The sequence below is a fragment of the Tenrec ecaudatus genome, chromosome 4 (genome assembly GCF_050624435.1).
Source record: "Tenrec ecaudatus isolate mTenEca1 chromosome 4, mTenEca1.hap1, whole genome shotgun sequence".
Classification (NCBI taxonomy): Eukaryota; Metazoa; Chordata; class Mammalia; order Afrosoricida; family Tenrecidae; genus Tenrec; species Tenrec ecaudatus.
Genome location: NC_134533.1, coordinates 110,036,861 through 110,053,206, shown reverse-complemented (window position 1 = coordinate 110,053,206; position 16,346 = coordinate 110,036,861). Strand labels below are relative to the sequence as shown.

General features: G+C 45.3%; 1 pseudogene; it reads left to right on the top strand.

The window, feature by feature from the left end:
• Positions 1-6,104: 6,104 nt before the first annotated feature.
• On the top strand, positions 6,105-6,701 carry LOC142444310 (TATA box-binding protein-like 1 pseudogene; annotated as a pseudogene).
• Positions 6,702-16,346: the final 9,645 nt, after the last annotated feature.

The following is a 16,346-nucleotide window of genomic DNA, read 5'->3' as shown; positions in this document are numbered from 1 at the left end:
GATCCAGGTCGTTCTCTTTTGGGAGTGTGATGAACAGCATCCTCTTGGGAACCAAAGGAATTCTTTCTCCACTGTGGTCCAGACGCAGCCGTCTTATACCAGCGACCGTGGTAACCCAGGGAGCTCGTGCGGGAGGTAACAGAAATGGACGCCATCTGGAGAGGACAGGTGGGAAGAGAGTCAGGGAAAGAGAGGTCACAGCGCCACCTTCGAATATTTGAACGTGCGTTGAACCGACTTGATGGCAGTGGGGTCGGGGGAGGGACTTCGCCTGCTCAGAGCTGCTTCGAATGGCAAAACTAGGACGGGGGAACCGTATTCACTTAATACAAGAACACACACCAGGTGGCACAGAGCTGGTACTAATGAGTATCCTTGTCTGTCAGGATAAACCTGGGGTCCATAGGGCTCCAGTGGGTGATTGACTGATTGCAATTGATTGATTGGGGGGAGGGCAGGGGAGCACGGAGATTGCAGGAGGTCATTTGACCTTTCTTCAGAGGCACCTCAGGATAGTTTGACTCAGTAACTTGTTGGTTAGCAAGCCAGGCGTGAACGAACTGATTGCACCTTGATGACTTTCAGGTATGTGAGGAAGGGACGCCTGTACTGTGGGAGAGGTGGGTCACATGGCCCATGGGGCATCCCTTCACTCTGGAGAAGTGACCCAGTGCCCTCAGTGCCTTAAAGAGAGGCATGCCATACTGCCACCGGCCACCAAGGGGAAGTGCAGCCTAGGGAGACTGCACCAGAGGCTTTCAGGACCACGGCATGAACGCTAAGGAGTCAGCCTTCGGTAAAAGACCTGTTTGACTCTGGTTAACAATGAGTCTGGCTTGGTGGTTAATAAAAACATACACATAAAAAGGAAAAGCTAAAAGATACAGTTGGACTGGGAAAAGTGTGTGTGTGTGTGTGTGTGTGTGTGTGTGCTCAGAAATCAAAGAGCACCCCAAAGCAGAGTCAAAGCTATAGCACTGCTGGCCTGCCGGCTCTTGAGGCTCCAGTTTCAGGGAGCTTAGCTCTAATCACTACAATAACAAAAGAGGAAGAAAAGGCAAGATGAATCCCCAATGCTCCTCTGCTTGAAGCCATTTGGGGGTGGGATCGCCGCCATCCCAGAAAGGAGCTTGGAGAAAGAATTGCTGCCAGGTGCTGCCTGTGGTGATGATTTCATAGGAAGCTGGCGGCCTGGGACGTGGGAGCGCATAGCTCTCTGTAGCAGGAACTCAGCCGGCCGCCCGCTGGCTCAGGGCCTGGATTCCTGATGTCTCCTGTGTCTCCAGCCTCACACCACCATCACAAGACCCGACCCAGGATCAGGGACTCAAGGAGTCAAGAGGCAACAACCACAGAACTTCTAGACACGCAGGCAGAGTGGAACACACAGGAACCGAAACAGACAAATCCAAAAGCCTCTTTTGCACCAGGGAACCGGCAAACCCAGAATGACCACCACACACTGAAGTCCGATGCCGAGCAAAACAGCCAGCCACATGGACAATCAGAATAGACATCCACCCCAAGGGGTATGTTCTATAAATCCGGAGAGCGAACATAGGTAAGTCAAGACAAGTGAAGGCGAAGTGCTTGGCATGGCAGAGAAGGGCAAATGGTCAGGCAGCTGGCAGCTGGAACAGCATCCATTAGCTTTTCATCTCTGATGGTACCCTGAGGTCTAACATTGCAAACCTCAGACATGAGGCTACCCTAGGAGAGAGACCCTTACTCACAGGCTGGGGGACTTTGCGGCTGCCTAACCCCGGGAGCATTAGCCTCTTACCTGGAGTCAGCAGGGCTAAAGCAGCTAACACAGCTTCCTAGCAGCAGGGCTCCACAGTTGGGGAAGCACCAGCCCCTCACCCCAGCCAGGATGGGGGATGAAGGCACAGGGCTCGTGTCTGACGCTTGCTGTGGACCAGGGTTGATTGTCCTAAAAAGCACTGGACGAATCAGTCCCTGCAGGAGACAATTTCCGTTTCTGAAAGGCTTGTCTAGGCAAGCAGTCCTAGAGGAGTCCAGCCTTACCTCTCAACATGCACTTCAAAGGAAACTTTCAGAGCAAACTCAGATGTCAAGGGAGGTATATTTGAAAACAATCGTTCAAACTGTTTAATCGCAGAAACTTAAAACCGAGTCATTAAATTGAAACGCACACACACACACACACAGACCAAAATAAAAATCTGTCACAGCTAAGGAAGGTGTTCATAAAGTGAAAGGTGTTACCGAATTCACCCAAAGCACAGTCAGAGACACAAAGGAACAAAAGTACCTCCTCCTCCAACAGCTTCTGCTCACACCTAGAAAAGGGCCCTTCCTTTAATCGACACGGGCCCTTCATCGCTTGGCCTATAAGGAGCCTCGAACGCTATCATGTGCCCCTGCCCCCCCCCACTCTTTGCCCTAATCATTTTCTTTTTTTCTCTTTTCTTTTTTTACATTTTATTAGGGGCTCATACAACTCTTATCACAATCCATACATATACATACATCAATTGTATAAAGCACATCCGTACATTCTTTGCCCTAATCATTTTCAAAGCATTTGCTCTCCACTTAAGCCCTTTGCATCAGGTCCTCTTTTTTTCCCCCTCCCTCCCCGCTCCCCCCCTCCTTCATGTGCCCTTGGTAATTTATACATCGTTATTTTGTCATATCTTGCCCTATCCAGAGTCTCCCTTCCCCCCCTTCTCTGCCGTCCATCTCCCAGGGAGGAGGTCACATGTGGATCCTTGTAATCAGTTCCCCCTTTCCAACCCACTCACCCTCCACTCTCCCAGCATCGCCCCTCACACCCTTGGTCCTGAAGGTATCATCCACCCTGGATTCCCTGTGCCTCCAGCCCCCATATGTACCAGTGTACAACCTCTGACCTATCCAGTCCTGCAAGGTCGAATTCAGATCATGGTAGTTGGGGGGAGGAAGCATCCAGGATCTGGGGGAAAGCTGTGTTCTTCATCAGTACTACCTCACACCCTCATTGACCCATCTCCTCTCCTAAAGCCCGCTATGAGGGGATCTCCAGTGGCCGACACTTGAGCCATGGGTCTCCACTCTGCACTTCCCCCTTCATTCAATATGGTGTATATATATATATATATATATATATATACACACACACACACACACACATATATATATATATACATATACATATAGCTTTTTTTTTTTTTGCATGATGCCTTATACCTGGTCCCTTTGGCACCTCGTGATCGCACCGGCTGGTGTGCTTCTTCCATGTGGGCTTTGTTGCTTCTGAGCCAGATGGCCGCTTTGTTGACCTTCAAGCCTTTAAGACCCCAGACACTATCTCTTTTGATAGCCGGGCACCAGAAGATGAACTTTTCAATAAGTCCTGCTGATATAATTGGTTATCCATATTGAAAGACAGTGTGTAATGGGTGTCTCTCTACTTTGTGTTATCATAAAAATTGATCCCAGGTAAATCCCAGGCCTAAATGCAAAAAGTAAAGCTTCAAAACCTCAAGTATATACGAGGGAGTACAAAAAACAAACAGAATTGCAGAATTGTGCTGGGTGGGATGCAGCTTCCATTAGACAGGTTCCCCCGCCCCCCCCTCACCCCGCCCCCTGCTAGGTGAACATTCAGCAACTCACTCTGGGTGAGTGCACACAGTGGCATCACCTGGGAAGTTTCTCTCTGGTCACAGGGAATTTTTTCATAAAAGCAGTTTCACTTGAACCTTGTTTTTTGTGATGGCCATTTTAAGAGAAGAGTGTGTGCCTGTGAAATTTTGTTTCCTGCTCAAGAAAAATGGCACAGAAATGGTTGTGATGTTGAACACAGTTTACAAGGACAGCGCTATGGGAAAAGCAAAAGTCCGCGAGTGGTTTTCTTGTTTCAAAAAAGGTGAAATGTCGATTGATGACAAACCACATTCTGGGCATCCGCCAACTTCCCAAATGGACAAAAATGTCAACTCATAGTGCATTTGGAGTTCGCTCCACCAGGTCCGACTTCTCATCAAACTTTCTATTTAGAGGTTCTGGAAAGATTGCATAACTGAGTTCCACAAAAAAAGGCCTGATTTGTGAGAGAGGATGGATTGGTTTTGTTACCACAACAATGTACCTGCTCACACAGCCATCTCAGTGCGCCAGTTTTGAGCAAAAAACAGCATACTTCTCTTGCCCCACGTACCTTTATCACCTGATCTCACTCTGCGACTTCTTTTTCTTTCCATAAATGCAGAGAGACATGAAAGGACAGTGATTTGATGACATACAAGAAATGAAGAAAAAGAGGAATGTGCTGTCAGCCATCCAAACAGATGAGTTTGAAAAATGTTTTCAATAATGGAATCTCAGATTTGACAAATGTATTAAGTGTAATGGAGAGTGCTTTGAAGGTGATAAGGTTGTTTTGTTAAAAAAATGTCAATACATAGCTTTGAAAAAAATATGTTTAGGGTACTGCCTCATCTGTGTGTATAGGTAGATAGATCGTCTTTAAGACCTAATCAAAGGAAAGGATTTCTTAAAGAAGACTCGAAAGTCCCTGCCCATAAAAGAAGAGATTCTGTGACCGTGTTAAAATGTAAAATGCTTGTGCAATAAAATACAACACAGAGGTAAAGGACAAGCCACACTCTGGAGAAAGACATTGACCGACCCTATATTGAACAAATGTTTAGGGTTCTGTATTATAGTGAGGAGCCCTGTTGTGCTGGGCTGCTACCCAGGAGAGCAGCAGTTCGAAAGCACCAACCAGTCTCTGTGTGGGAGAAAGACAAGGCTTTTTACTCCCGTACAGAGTTACAGCCTGGGAAACCCAGAGGGCAGTTCCACCTCATCCGACAGGGTCACTCCAGGCTGCATCGACTGGAAGGCAGTGAGGATCATTAGACAGTTCTCCAAATCAGCAAGCAGAAATGAAACCGTGTGATGGAGAGAAGCGCCAAGGGAATGAAGAGACCCTTCCTAGCCCGGGAAGCCAGAGTGGTCACACCGTAAATGTGAGAGAGAAAGAGCAAGTGAAAACCCACCCATGGAAAGAGAATGTACCTTGCAAGAGAGAAAGGCGCCAGGGCTGAGGTCATCCCCAGCAGTTACCTAGGAGGAGCTGCTCGGATAGACGTGCAGGTGAATAGGTGTGGGAGGCCCGGGAGGAGAGATCGAGATATTTACACATGTGCATCAATCTAAACCTTTGCTCCACATAGATCCATGAATAGGGAGGGGGTAGTTGCTGAGCCTGGGGGGCTCCAGGTCATCATCTCAGGGGACACCAGTCAATGGCCGAGCATAGGCCGCAGAGACCACGTTCCACGTCCTGCTTGCAGGCGCCCAGACGAGGGCCTTGAAAGCTCCTGGGTGGCCATCTGAGACACAACTCATACTCTCTCCCTGTCTGCGGGGAAGAAGCGTGAGGAAATGCGAAGACACAGGAAAACAAACACGTCACTGGGCCACGTAAACACAGTCTCCGAGACCACAACTAGAGAGTGCCCGCTGCTCACTGCTGCGACTACTCTACAAGGGACCGTTTCACAAGGTCCTAGGTAGAGTAGGAGAAAAACCGTGCCCAAAACTCAACATCATAAAGAAAAAGGGGGTGGGGGGGAAGGCGTACTCGGCAGATAGAAAACTGGTTGAATCCACCCTCCCCCACCACCACCACCAAGACTATGGTCCTTAGTCGCATTACAGGCCTGAAAAGAAACAGGGCAGGGCAGGTATGTGCACGTTAGAATAAACAACTATTTGAGATCAGCAAGGCAGCATGGACCCAAGGGCAACGTTCAGAAGGGTCAGGAGAGGAGGGATGGAGACAGGAAACACAGGGAGGAAATAGGTAAGTGAGGGCACTTTGTGAATGAGAAGCAAATCTGCTCTGTAAACCTTCAGGCAATTCATAACACAGAGTTTGCAATAGGGTACCCGGACCAACAAAGCCCAGGCTTCCAAGCATCCGAACAAGGACATCTAACAGGGTCTGGGCAAGAGTTCCAGAGAGGATGCACTGCGCACCAACAGCATCACCTTATCCCTCACCCGTGACTCAGCACGTGCTCTGCCGCAGCCCTTCTTCCCGTGGACGGACTCGCCACGGTGGGACGCTGAGTGTGTCAACTGCCCCAATGGATTCAGACAGCTATGTGCACCGGCCATTTTCATGATAAACATGGTCTGTGTTTTCAGAACAAGATGCCATTTGAACTTAAGGAAGATTGCTTTGGAGGGAGCAAATGTCATTTATAAGCATGAAGCTAGAAACGTCTTCACAACGCTTAGAAAATCTAAAACCACAGCTACAATTTGGACATCGGGAAAAATCATTTACACTGGAACAAGTGGAGAAGCAGCTAAATTAGATAGCAGGGGTTTAGCTCACAGTCTGCAGAAACTGGGTTCTGGGGTAATATCTACAGATTTTTAAGAAGTTGATGTTTGAGCACTGTGGAACATGCCATTTGAAATCCATTAGCCAGAATTCACCGAGAACAATAGGCCCCATGCCAGTGAGGAGCCCAGACGTCATCCTGCAGGAGGCTCTGGAATAAAATCTCTCTGAGCTACAGGACAGATCTTTTCCAACAGTAAATATCACAGTCACGGCGCCTGGTGGCAAAGCTGTAGCTTGTGCGGAGGAACAGATTGGCCCATTGTGTTTGAAAGCAGCCAAGGAATTTTATACTCCAGGATGCTGTGGGTTAGAATCCCTAGTGAGCACCTAAACCTGCTGTCGGGCTGAAAGCAAAAGGACAACTGGACCAACCGCGACTGAGGATGGATTATTCACCACGGCTGCAGGGCATGCTCCTGGCGGTTCGCAGATGCTTTCCAACCTTGTGATAGAAAAAGAACCGTTTACAAGACAGGAGTTGGTGCCTTTACAAAAGGCCGATCCAGAGCAGTTCTCAGAGTCTCCTGAGCAGAGTGGTCACACCTGCACCACTCGAATTATTTTACTGTCATCATTGTCGCCCCCCCCCCAATTTGGAGTTCAAACATTCTCTTTGTGAAGAATCTTTCACATGTTTACATGCTGGACATGGGCCTCAAAGAACCTGTCCGAGTTATCTTTTTCAATTGAATGTGCACAAATAAGTCTGGTAAAGTTCCCTCTTCACATCCATTCTAGACCTTTTATTCCCCCTATTGTATTTTAACAAAAATTGTATACATGCTTTTAAATTCTGCAAGGTTAGATTTTTGCTAAAGTATGTTAGCTTCTTTTTAAAAGTGTATTTTGTATAGATAAATATATGCCACATGTACATACCAAAGGCCAAACTCACGCCATGGAGTCAATGCTGCCTCATAGTGGGTGCCCCCAGGGTCTCCACTACCCCACCAGGGCTCCTACCACATGTAGATAGTATCTCCTTAATGCTTCGTTGTTGTTGTTATTGTTGTTGTTAGGTGCCATCAACTCGATTCTAACCCATAGTGACCCTGTGCATAACTGAAATAAACCCTTCATGGTCTGCGCCCTCCTCACAATTGTTCCTGTGCTCACGCCCCTTGTGGTAGCCACCGTATCAATCCATCTCGTTGAGCGCTCTCCTCTTTTTCACTACCCCTCTACTTGACCAAACACGATGTCCTTCTCCAAGGACTTGTCTCTCCTGACCCCTTGCCCAAAGTGCATATGACAAGTCGTGCCATCCTTGCCTCCAAGTCCCACCCTGGCAGTCCTTCTTCCAAGACAGGTTCGCTTGTTCTTGTAGCAGTCCTTGACACATTTCAGTATTCTTCTCCAGTGCCACCATTCAACCGTATCGATTCTTTTTAAAATTTAATGTCCAACTTTCACATGCATAGGAGGCAATAGAAAATACCATGGCTTGGGTCAGATATATACATCATCACCTTCAAAGGAACATCCTTGTTTTTCAATGCTCTTACAGGGTCTTGTGCAGCAGACTTACCTAATGCACCTCACCTTTTGATCTCTTGACTGCTGCTGCTACTGCTGCCATGATCAGGGACTGTGGAGCCAGGCAGGACAAAATCCTTGGCAATGTTAGTCTCTCCTCCATTTATCATGATGTTGCCTATTTATTGGTCCAGTGGTGAGGATTTGGGTCTTCTGTACATCGAGTCTGTTCTAACCCATCGCAACCCTATCTGCCACAGCAGGAAACACCATCCGGCCCTGAGCCATTCTCACACCTGTTATGTTTGCACCCTGGCTGCAGCCACTGGGCCCATCCAATCCATCTCATGAAGATCAGGCTCTTCTGACAACACGTCCAAGTCTCTCCATCCTCCCTTCTAAGGAGCATCCTGGCTATCCATCTGCCAAGATAGGTCTGTTTGTTCTTTTGGTAGTCCGTTGTGCTTTCGATATTCTTCACTAGTACCATTGTTCAAACGCATTGATTCTTCTTCAGTCTTCCTTATTCAATGTCCCACTTTCACATGCACAGATGGCGATTAAAAATGCAATGACTTGGGCCAGACACACGTTAGCCCTCAAAGTGACATGCTTGCTCCTCAGTACTTTAGAGAGATCCCGCGCCGTAGACTTACTCAACACAACGTGACATTTGCGCTCCTGACTACTGCTTGCAGTGGGTCCAAGCAAGATAAAATCTTTGATAACTTCAGTCTTCTACTAGCAGATTAAGTGCTCAACAAAGACTCAAGGAGCAAACTAACTAGGACCTGCCAGCCCTAGGGAATAAAAAATAAGACCTTGTGGTATTTCTGTGTCCTTTTATTTAGACTCTTCTGGCCTGGTTTTGTAGTTAAGAACCTTCCATCTGCAGGTCAAGGCCTTCCACCATCTCCTACCAGCAACCCCACAACCACATTTTCACACTACCATCTACTACTAAGTGAAAGGTCGGCAGTGTAAACCCACCAACCACTTCCTGGGAGAAAAATGAGACTCAGAAACCCTAAGATTTTCCTCTACCTTGTGTGGTAGGGTCACTGTGAGTTGGAATGAACTCGATGACAGTTTGGTTTGGTTTGGTTTGGGGTTTCTATCTACTAGGCTTACCTTCCCACTATTCTCTGGCCATTTTCTGGGCCTTGTCACCTCTGGAATTTAATGCCCAAAGTCTTCCTCTTGCCTGCAAGTCTAAGTCGTATCTCCTCAGGGTCCAGACCAAATGTCTCTTCCTACCCTCCTCCACTAATTCCCTCTAGAAACAACCCTCCTGGCATATCAAACTCCCATTCTCTTCCACATAGAGGGCCCTCCGCCTAACTTGCTGGTGACCAGTATCAGTTGCCATGAGTCACCTCCAGGTTGTCATAACGCCATGTGTGCCAGAGGAACTATGCTTCGAGGGGTTTCCGTGGCTGTTGTTGTGTTGTTTTAAGTATATCACCAGCCTTTCTTCTGAGCAATCTCTGAGTAGACGAGACCCACTAACCTTTCCGTTACAAGCAGAGCTCATTAATCACGGGCTGGTCATCATGTGCCATGAATCCTCTCTCAATGATCATCAGACCTCATTCAGCTGTATGTTCTTCCAACCTACCCACTGTCCAGATGAAAAGTGTCTTGTTCTCAGTAACTGTTTGAATGAACGAAAGGCCACCCCAAGACTTCAAAGCTCATGAGCAGCCGTCTGAAGCACAACTACTGCACTCTCCCCAGCCAGAGGAAAGAAGAGCGACAAAAACCAGAAGACACAGGGAAACCATTAGTCCAACAGACTAGTGGACCCCACACACATTCGTCTCTACAACTCGGAGACCAGAAGAACCAAATGGTGGCTGGTTACCACTGTCAACTGCTCTGAAAAGGGTCATGTTGAAAGGCGGTGAATAGAGTGGGAGGAAAAATTGGTATCGAGCTAAAAATCATCAAAGAAAGTAGGCTTTTTTTTAATTATGTAGGGACTTATGGACAATGGCCCTACCCGTCAGCTTCATGTTAGAATCGTCAACCCTTTCAGATCAAAAGGGTAGCATTTACCCAAGGACCGAGATCAGAGAGTTAGGAAAGAAGAAGAAATGGACGCAGGAAACACAGAAAGGACATGAGGCAAGCCCTGGTTCATGGAAAGAATTGCAGTGGAGGCGTTAGATCGGAACATGGATGATTGTTGAGTGACAAACTATGATATCCTATGTAAAACTTCACCTAATCCACATACACACACAAAAGTTTTTAATTAATTAATTAATTAAAATAAATAAAGGGCCACCCAAGCATCTGATTGAATATGCTTTCACTCCACAATTGTTTATTGAGTTCCCACTGACAGGTGAACATTGGCGTGCTAGCTACAAGGTTGGTAGTTCAACCCCATCAGTTGCTCTGTGAGAGAAAGATGAGGCTGCCTCTTTCTCAGAAGTCCTAGCTAGGGACACTATGAGTTGGAATCAACTCAAAGGCAGTGGGTCTGGGTTTGCTATGTTCCAAGCAGGTGCAGAAAAATACAATGAACAAACAAGGCACCATCCTTGCCCCCAGAGAACTGAGAGAAATACTTAGGAAGAGCTTCTGATACAGTCCCAGGACCTTGGGTAGGTAACCAGATGACACATAATAACTGAGCTGAGTTGGTGAACAAAACAAAAGTATGGAAATAGAGAACATTGGGGAAATAGGGTCCCAAAGAACATTCACCATAGTCCTTCAGATTGGCTGGAGGAGAGGCAAGCAAAGTGAAGGGCTCCTTACCTCTATCATCTCCCTGCCCTGCCGCCTCCCACACCCACACTTCAGCTGACCTGGAGCCCAGAGTTTCCAGATAGGCCCCCTGCTGCATTCTATAGTCCTACCCACCACCCTCCCATCAGCAGTACCACAACGGTGAAGACTAACTCGACCCCCATAGGGTCAAGTGGTGACACCGAGGTCCGTCGGGATTTCCCAGCCCAATCTGTGGTGTCCTCGCTTCACCCTGCCTGGTTCATAAAGGTCCATAATGCTCAAACCAGGCACATTTGAGGCCCTATGGTGCTCTGTGCTTTGGTTATGGAAACAGAAGGTTGACGTCCTTTCTGTACAGTCTCAAGTCCCCCATGTGCCCTAATGTTAATATTTACAAGACCTAAGGTGGAATTTGACCTAAAAAAAAATCCAAACAAAATGTCTAGAGAAAGGAGCCAGCCGAGGATGTTCTGCCCTGAGGCTCAATAACACCAAGGAAGTCCCTTCCTTTTTACCTCTTGACACGCGCCAGGAAACCTGGCTCACACGCATCCTCTCTATTCAGAATATTGGTGAGATTAAAGCAAATATTGGGTACTGAAAAATAGCTCACTCTTCTTAGGGGTACTCACCAACATAGGCAGAATTGGACTCTCTTACCTCAAGTCAATGGAGAGATTCCAGAAGTCTAACATTTTCACTTCTTAATTTCTGCCCAGAATGTGGCTGTCTCCTATCTTTTCCTAACTCCTGTTGAAGACAAGGGGCCAAGGCAGTTGGATAAGTCATGAGACAAAGCAGACCTCATCCAACCCTCTAATCTTGATCAAACACTAGAGACTTGTGACTGGACTGTGTCCTTTGGACAGAAGGGGAGAGGAGGAGTCACCTGTCACCTGAAGGGTTTCTTGTAGGAAGGAGATCCCTGGTAGGTGAAGAAGATGACAAAGCCAATGAGTGGAGGAATCCATATGGCCTATTCTAGAATGGAATATACCATATATATATATCTATATACATGGTATATATATATTCCAGAATATATATAAAGGGTATATTCCATTCTGGAATATATATATATATATATATATATATATATATATATATATATATATATATATATATATACCATGTATACCATGTATATAATGAAGAGTCTCACAGATGAATTCCAAGTAGAGTTCTGTGAGGTCAGCTTTGCTTTTTAGAATGCCCACCCTGAGTCTCAATTAGAGAAACTGAGGTATAGAGACCAATTAATAGACTATCCCTGTAGACTCACCAAGCAATATCAAGTGCTGGTACCAGACAGGAGAAAGGCAGGAAGAATGGAAATACACACACACACACACACACACAGGAGGCTACATCTACAAGACTTAATAATTTATCCCACAGGAGAATGTGCTCCAGAGGTTTGTGGCATTGCCATTTTCCAAGCAGAACCCTGGAGGAGGAACAGGTTCAGCAGGGAAGATAAGTTCATTTTCAACACAGGGCCTTGGGTGTGTCTGCGGGACATTGCGTCCAGATGACTCGATGGGAATGATGACCAGGTGAGAGATCTAGTCTGGAAACATTGCAAAGGATCTGCAGTCGTGTTGTGGTATTGTGTCCCCACTTCATGAAAAACATTCAGAGAGCTTCAGTACCAGTTCAAACATGCATGGTTGTGAATTCAAGTAGTAGTTTCTGTGAGATACCACATTGCCTGGAAAAGGGAAAGACAGAATTCTCTTCCTAGGAAATGTATGAAGGGATTCTCCACACGTGCCTCCGGTAGAGAGGGTGAGATCCAGGTCTAAATCAGTCCCTCCCTTCAGTTCACATCATAGCTCATGATATAACCGTCATGTGTTTACTACTCATTGCTGTTGTTGTTAGTTGCCATACAATAAACACCCAACCCAGGGTGGCCCCATGCCCAATAGCATCAGGGAGCCACAGGGTTTTCACGGGCTGACTTTTCAGAATAGATCTCTGGGCCTTTGTGCCTCGCCTGTTTTAGCCAGGAAGTTCAGCTGAAACCTGCTCGGCCTCGATTTATTATGTAGACAAGTCATCGGACCTCTTGGTGACGGTTGTTTTGTTTGTTTTACTTCACTTGCCAAATGAAGCTAAGCTAGGGGATCTCAAAAAAGTTTGTGGAAAGATTTCCATGAAAAGATCATGGAAATTTTCCCATGTACTGTTCAAAGCCCCCGCATAGATAATTCTAAAATTTAGTTACTTGTCTTTTTCTCTCTTTTTTTAAATACAAGCCCAGGAACAATTATTTTATAAGTAGTATGTTTCATATTTCTAAGCATGTTTTCTATTTAGTATTGATATCTATGAATTCCCCTACTTCCCTCTGCCATTTGGTCATACGGTGGTGGCTGTGACCCATGTCACTGGTATCTCAAATACCAGCAGGTCATCATAGTGGAACAGGGGAAAGTGGAACATTCCAAATCAGACAGGTGAGCAAAAATGACGAGGCTGCGCACTCTGAAGAAATAGCCACAAAAAAACCTATGAATATCAGCAGATTACTGTATTGTAGAGCACAAGGAGATGCGTGCCTTCCAACCTGTGGGAGAAGCCTGGAGAAGAGCAGCCTCCTCAAAGTAGCGTCAGCCTCGATGATGTGGATGGAACAAGCTTTCAGGGCTGCATTCGCTGATGAAACACTATTCAACATGGGAAGAACAATGGCAAACTTAATAATAATCAAAACACGGCATGTCCAAAGACTGAATTGAGGGAAACTGTAAGTTATCAAAAATTAAATAGAACACATACAGATACCCTAGGCATTAGGTAACTAAAATGGACTGTATTGTCCATTTTGAATCAGACAATTGTATGGTTTACTGTGCCAGAAATGATGAAATGAAGAAGAATGGTGTCATATTCATCATCCAAAAGAACATTTCAAGATCTATTTTCATGTACAATGCTATCTGTGATAGGATAATATCTATACACCTATGTAGAAGTCCAGTTAACACAACTATTATACAAATTTATGCAACAAACACCAAAGTGATGAAAAATTTAGCCAGCTTAGTTAGTCTTAAATAGATCAAACACGCAATTAAGATGCATACATAATTACTGATGATTGGAATGTAAAACTTGGAAACAAAGATCGGTCTTTGGAAGACATGACCGTGGTGATAGAAGCAAAGCTGGAAATTGCATGATAGAATTTTGCAAGGTCAATGAAAGCTTCATCACAAATACTTTTATTCCACAACATAAATGGCCACTATACACATGGCCCTCACCAGATGGAATACATTGGAATCAAATTGATCGTATCTATGGGACGATACCATAGAGAAGTTCAACATCATCAGCCACAGCAAAACTAGGGATGACTATCAAACAAACAGGCCATCAATTTCACATCTACAAGTTCAGGTTGAAGTTAAAGAAAACTAAAACAAGTCCTTGAGAGTCATATTATTTCCCACCTGAACTTAAAGACCACGTATGTCATGAACAGATTTGGCACGGCAAACATTGGTGACTGAAGACTGGACAAGGTGTGGGATGACATCAAGACTATCATACATGAAGAAAGTAAAAGACCATTAAAAAGATAAAGAAGAAAGCTGAAGCAAATGGAAGAAATGAGGAGGTTAAGGAGCAGAGCAGAAAACTTCAAAAAGCAGCTCAACAAAGGAAATGTGCAAAGACCTAGAGTTAAAAAAACAAAAGAGAAGAACAGATTCAGCACATTTCAAGTTGAAAGAACTGAAGGGAAAAAAATTCAAGCCTTAAATCGTAATATTGAAAGATCCCTGTGGGCAAAATATTGAGTGATTCAGGAAGCATCAACCGAAAATGGAAAGAATACCAAGCCACTATACCAAACTGAAGTGGATGACTTTCCATCATTGTAAGAGGTAACCTGTGATCAAGAACCAATAGTCCTGAAGTGCTTAGTGAAAAACAAGGCTCCAGGAATTGACGGAATACCAATTTAAATCTTTCAACCCATTGATGCTGTGCTGGAAGTACTCACTAGTCTATGCCAAGAAATCTGGAAGGATTAGCACCAATTCCAAAGAAAGCTGACCCAAAAGAATGCAGAAATTATCCCCCCAAAAACCATCATCACTATGAATGCAAGTAAAATCTTGCAGAAGATAATTCAAAATGGTTGCAGCAACACATCGACAGGGAGTTGCCAGAAATTCAAACTGATTTCAGAAAAAAGATGTGGAAAGAGGGATATCATTGCTCGTATCAGATGGATCTTGAGTGAAAGCAGAGAATACCAGAAAGATGCTTACTTGCATTTTATTAACTAAAAAAAGGTATTTAACTGTTTGAATCCTAGCAAATTATGGTTTATATTTTGAAGAATAGAAACTCCAGAACACTTCATTGTGCTCATATAGAACCTATATAAGCTAAGAGGCAGTCATTTGAGCAGAATAGGAGATGTTGTATGGCTTAAAATTGGGAAAGGTATGGATCCTTTCACCATGATTGTTCATTCACTCTCTATGTTGAGCAAGTAATACTAGATGCAAATGATATGGTGTGGGGGAGGAAAGTAGCATCAGGATTGAATGAAGACTCATTAATAACCTGCAATCTGCAGCAACAGGAACTTGAAGCACTTGCTGATGAAGATCAAAGATTACAGCCCTCAGTAGGATTACAACCCAATGTAAATGTGGTGGCGAAAGCTGATGGTGCCCAGTTATCAAAAGAGATAGCGTCTGGGGTCTTAAAGGCTTGCAGGTAAACAAGCACAGAAGCAATAAAGCCCACATGGAAGAAGCATACCAGCCTGTGTGGCCAAGAGGTGCTGAAGGGATCAGTTATCAAGCATCAAAGAACAAAAAATCGTATCATTTTGTGCTCACTTCCCTGATATGATCGCTGAAGACAAATGGGTGCATAAGCAAATGTGGTGAAGAAAGCTGATGGTGCCTGGCTATCAAAAGATATAGCATCTGGGGTCTTAAAAGCTTGAAGGTAGACAAGTGCCCATCTAGCTCAGAAGCAACAAAGCCCATCATGAAGAAGCACACCAGCCTGTGCGATCACAAGGTGTCAAGGGATCAAGTATCAGGCATCATCAGAACAAAAATCTTACCATAGTGAATGAGCGGAGGAGTGTGGAGTGGAGACCCAAAACCCATTTGTAGGCCACTGGACATCCCCTTACAGAAGGGTCTTGGGGAGAAGACGAGACAGTCAGGGTGCAATGTAGCAACTATCAAAAATACAACTTTCCTCTAGTTCCTAAATGCTTCCTCTCCTCCCCACCCCCATCACGATCCGAATCCTACCATACAAGCCTGACTAGACCAGAGGAGGTATACTGGTACAGATGAGAACTGGAAACACAGGGAAGCCAGGGCGGATGATTCCCTCAGGACCAGTGGATTGAGTAGCAATTCTGGGAGGAAATAGGGAGGGTGGGTTGGAAAGGGGGAACCTATTTCAAGGACCTGCATTTGACCTCCTCCCTGGGGGATATACAACAGAAAATTGGGGGAAGGGAGACATGGGACAGAGCCAGATACAACAAAATAATAATTTATAAATTATCAGGGATTCATGAGGGAGGGGGAAGTAGGGAGTGAGAGGAAAAAATGAGGACCTGATTCCAGGGGCTTGAGTGGAGAGCAAAAGTTTTGAGAATGATGAGGGCAACGAATGTACAAATATGCTTTACACAATTGATGTATGTATGGATCGAGACGGGTGGTGTATGAGTCCCTAATAAAGTGATTAAAAAAAAAGAAGT